This window comes from Neovison vison, chromosome 3 (genome assembly GCF_020171115.1).
Source record: "Neovison vison isolate M4711 chromosome 3, ASM_NN_V1, whole genome shotgun sequence".
NCBI lineage: Eukaryota > Metazoa > Chordata > Mammalia > Carnivora > Mustelidae > Neogale > Neogale vison.
Window position 1 is genome coordinate 3,332,205 of NC_058093.1, and position 5,468 is coordinate 3,337,672.

Genomic DNA, 5,468 nt, shown 5'->3' on the forward strand with positions numbered 1-5,468 from the left:
CATTTTAAAAGCTAGGATTATTTTTCAGTTGTAAGGTATTAGGAGTCATAGCACAGTCCCATCTGCCCAAACATAGGTCTCCAAATATTATCTAAATAATGAGGCATTTAAATATCAGAGAAAGAAATTACTAAACAAATTAAAACCCAGTCCAAATCAGCATATGAGAAATCCATTTCTTGTCTCCTCTTGTCTTTCCAGTCTTCTTTTGGCTTAACTTTTTACCAGAACGATTTGGTAATATGATGTATGGAGGAGATAATATGGGTGCGGCTTAGGAAAAGAACTTGATTCTGGGTGTGACATTTTAAAGGAGACTTTTCAAGTTCTGTTATGGAATGCCGAAGACATTAAAAGATCCTCCCCTATTCCCTATGAAATTCTGTCCTATTCCCTGGGAAATGAATGTCATAACTATCCTTGTCACATAATGTTCAAAATATAGATTATGAAATTGTTAACACTTCTAAAAATAAAGCTAGGCAAACTTATTCCAAAGCAAAGTTCACAAAAGGAATAAGCAATCTGGATGTAAATATTGTGAGATACCAAACTATGCAATAAAATGATCATATAAACTCAAAAGTATCACGGAGGATCCAACAATAAGTTGATTTTAGGTTTTCTCTGAATAGCTAAGAAAACAAGAAAATATCCAGGAAAGTTGAAGAATTGGAGGAAATGACTCATTGAGGTTGTGCGTGCTCTAGCAGGTAACCTTTGTCCTGAAAGCAGAACACTCTGCACCTAATCAGGAGGGCTGGGCTGGGCAGTTTACTAAGGAAATGTTCAAATGAAGCCCAGGGGAAGGCCCTCCAGTGTCCCTTCCCTCAACTTCTGGCTCTCAGAGTCCAGCATTTAATTTAATTTAATCCAGTATTAACTGAGATAGAGGAGAGCTGAGACCCTAAGAATCCATATACTTCAAGGCTATGGCAATTACTGTATTCTACATCTAGCAACATGTCTGTTCGAAGTAAGTGGGAATGCATATAATTCCCAATTTATGAACATATAGACACTGTGTGTGTGTGTGTGTGTGTGTGTGTGTGTAGTGATAGAATAAAGATGAATACTTAAGCCCAAAAAATTTTGTTAGGCAGAAGCCTACACGCCCAGCATTGGAAACTTCCTGTAAAATACCTGCGTGATTGTTCTAAAAATTTATCCTTTGCTTCTGATACCTCAGCCACTTGTAGCCCTCAATACCATATCCAATTCCCCTTAGTTTATGTACTTCAGCAAATCTGCACTGTAACTGAAGGAAAACGCCAAAAGTTGTAACATTCTATCACAAATGTTAAAGATTTCTACCTCAAATCTAAAAAAAAAACAAAAAAAAACCATAGATATGCTTTGTTTTCACAAGGGTCTTCACATTCGGTCTCTTCTAAGACAAGCATAAACGATTCATACAAGTTAATGATTTAAAAGGAACACAGACATGAGATTGCACAATATGGTGCTAGGAATTGTTTGCAACTAAATCAATTCAAATCTATTCCTTGTGCGGGTAACGTCCATTTTCCCTATTTGTTACGCACATGATAGCCTAGAGTTAAGTGACTTACCTTTACACGCGCCTGACAGAGGCTCCACGGATGGCAAACGCTGCGTGAGTCACTAAAATCCAGTGAACGACAGTCAAAGCCAAGTGCAGCAGCTGATTGCTGGCTGAGTCGTGGCGGAGGCGGGCGTGCGATGTTGACGTGTGCCTAACTAACTGGTGACTTTCCATGCTAGTCTGATACATCTGAGTAAGGATCTGACCCGGTCTAGAAAGGCTTTGAGAGCTGCCTGCGGCCACTGCTACTGCTAACCGTTATTCGAGAGACCTTGGTTAATGCGCCATTAAAAATCATATTTCAGGGGCGTGTGGGAGAGAGAGAGAAAGAGAGGAGGAAGCATGCTCCCTGCTCAGCAGAGAGCCCGATGCGGGACTCAATCCCAGGACTCTGGGATCATGACCTGAGCCGAAGGCAGCGGCTTAACCCACTGAGCCACCCAGGCGCCCCATGAAACCTGTAAATCTTTTTATAATTACCTTGCAAATAGTCAAAATCTCAGATATAAAATCTGAGAATATCTAGGCCTGTCCCTTAAGAAATAAAAGATTTGTGTACTGAGTTCACCAGAATTCCTTAATATGATCGGTCTGTCCTAACAAGAACCAACTTCCACTCAGATGTCTCAGCAGAAGAGATTTTATTGAAGGGACTATTTACAAAAGTTCTGGGTTAGGTTTGGGTAGGGTGAAGGGATGTAACAGGACACGGACGTGGTAAGAGACCTGAAGGTACCCCGGCTCTTGCAACTCAAGAAGCTGTTACCAGCACTAGGACTGAAGGGGATCAGGGGAGGAGATCAATCAGCAGAGCAGTGAAGGGGAAGCTGCCTTGCCTCAGAGGTCCAAATGGAGAAAAGAGGTCAGAATAAATACCCAGGTTTTTCCTCCTTTCTACCCTCCAGCCTATTTTTGGTATCACCCAGTGGTGACTCTTACCTGGGAGCTAGCTGGCAAAAGAGCCCAGAGAAAATGGCTGATGAAAGCTCTGCCTACAGAGAGACAAGAATCCAGCAGAGAAGGGTGGAAAATGGATCTGGCAGAGAGCTGGTAGAAAATAACCAGCGCACTTACAATGGTGAGGTATTGGGAACCATGATCCCATCATCAAGCAATGCTTAACTCAATGATGGTATTAGCCATTCCCTAATGAAGAAAATCATGGTACTCAAAAGACCATTATGCATTCAAGGAGCACAGAAGAGACGGCAAACGGCTCCATCTGGGAGACTGAATTCTGGGTGGATTTTCTCAGTTTGACAGCTAAGGTGCTTTCTTGTTGCCTATGTGAAGTTTCTTATATTTTTGCTTATTCCAAAAGAATACACACTACAGGAAACACACACATAACAGAAAACCAGACATCTAGAGTCTCACCCCTACCCCAACACCGCTATCAACATCTCAGTGTGTTTACATCTTTCTGGATCTTTTTCTCTGCACACAGACACAGGAGTATGTTGTATTGGGGATGATGACATAGACATGGTTTTCTTAATTGAATTTTTCCTGTAATTAGTCAGGAGCACTAGCTCATGCAATAAAATACCATTCTGCCACTTTTTAAAAGATTTTAAACTTTAAAAATACTTGTCTGGTTATAACTGATTTCTATCCTCATTTAGTGTGCTTTCTCTTTTGGCTATTGTGATGAGCTTTCTTATAGTCTACCCTGCACACATCACTGTCCACTGTGCCAGTTTCATGCCACAGCCTGTTCTTCTACAGCCCTCAAGCTAACCGTTCTCATATTTTTACACGGTTTTAAAAACAAAAGCACATACACAAAGAAGAAAAGCAACAGAGACACATGTGGCTTGCAAAGCCTAAAGTATTCACTATTTGGGCTTTTACAGAAAACATTTGTCAATTCCTCTACTATGAATTCCCAGAAAAGCAGTTTTTGAGTCAAAGGGTGTGAACATTTTTGAGGCTTTTACTGCATTTGGCCAAACTGCCCTCCAGAAACACTGAAGCAATTTATGTCCTTCTCAGTACTGAGTTTAGTCTTTTGCCACACATCCTACCTCAAGGGTCCCTGGCCTAAATCACTAGCTTTAATTCTCAGTCAACTCGACCGTGTATTAGCTTTTTAAGTTTTCGCTTCCCGTAAAAGTATGTTTGGCCATTTACATTTTTCTTTCATGACTTAACTAATTTACATTTTTGTCCATTTTTTAACAGGATATTTATACTTTCTTCGTAAGATCTGTTTAAAAAAATGTTACTCTAAAAAAATTACTCTCCTATCTTGTAGATATTGCAAATTTTTGGTGGTTTTTACTCATCTTTCAATTTAATGGGTTTTTCTGATAAAAAATTAAAAATTCTATAGTCTGTCGTTTTTCCTTTGTAACTTTGTCCTTTGTTCCAATTTTACTTTCAGATTAAAAGCAATTCAGTTATATTTTATCCTTGAACTTTTAAGACTACTTTTTTTTTTTTTTTTAAAGATTTGATTTATTTATTTGAGAAAGAGCCAGAGAGAGTACCAGAGCAGGGGTAGGGGCAGAGAGAGAAGCAGACTCCCCTGCTCAGCAGGGAGCCCCTAGTGGGGCTCCATGCCAGGACCCTGGGATCATGACCTGGGCGGGAGGCAGCCACCTAACCGCTTAACCAACGGAGCCACCCAGGCGCCCCAAACTTTGAAGACTTCTAAAAATTTTAAATCTTTCAAGCCTTCTCAAATTTAGTGTCGGAGAAGGGTTTTTAAAGCGTGCATAAGTGATGTAATGTGAATCCCGGAGTCCTACTGCCGGGTTCGAATTTGGTATCTGATTTACTCTTCATTAAGTGGAGGTAACAGCAGGGCCTCGCACGGACCCCGCAGAACCCAGAAAGCACCAGCGCAGCGTCCGGGATGTTCCTCCAGCGGCCGCAGAATCCTCCCGGCGGCGGAACCCGAGCCCTGCCGCGCTGGAGACCGCAGGAGCCACACGGGCGCGGGACGGCGAGCCCAGGCCGGGGATGGAAGGTTTGCGCGCCCTTCCCGGAGCCTGACCCGAGCCTGACCGTCGGGCACTGCCCCAGACCGCGGTCTCGGCGGCTCCTCGCGGCCCCGGCCCAGGGCTCCCAACTCCGGGGAGCGCGGGGCGTTCGGGGAAACAGACAAACCCGCCCGCCGGAACCTCCCCACACCGTTTCCCGATTTCTTGCCGTGGGCCGAGCTGCAGGTGACCGGACCCCGGTGTCCCGGCCCCCGGGCCGCCGAACCCAGCCGGCCCCGCGGCAGCAGCCTCTTTCCCGGACCCTTCTCGGGGCTCGCGGGCGGGAAGGGACGACGCGGACAGCCGGGCGCTCCCCGACCCCGGACCTGGGGGGCCCGCGGGGCGCGTGTGCTCCATGCTCCGCTGCTCCCGCACGTCTCCGCCGCCCGTTCCCCCCGGGTCGCGGGCCGCGCGCCGCCGCAGGCGCGGGCTGGAGAGGGGCGCGTCCTCCCGCCCTGCGCCGCCAGACCAGGTGCCCCCGCCCGCGGCGCGTCCGGTGCGCAAGACGCTCCGCGGCCGCGTGAACCGCCCGCACCCCCGACCTTTCTGTCCCCACCGCGGGGCCCACAGCCGCGGCGGGAAGCCCTGTCCTCCGTGGCCGACCCTCCCCGAGCCGTCCTCCCGGAGCCGCGCGCGGGAGCGCACGAGGGAGCGGCCCCGGCGCCTCGGGGGCGGCTGCGGGGAGGGACCGGAACCGCGCGTGAGGGGCCCCGGGCGCGCTCGCCCTCCCAGCGCCCGCCCCGGATCGTCCCGCGCCCCTTGTGACGTCGCGGACGCCGGCCTCGGCCCGCGTGGGATGCCCTCGCCCCCCCCTGCCGGCCCGCCCCGGCCCCCCCGGCCCCGCCCGCGCACCCCGCCCCCCGCCCGCGCCCCAGAGCCGCGAGCGTCACGCCGCACCCACGCCGCGGGCCGGGGAG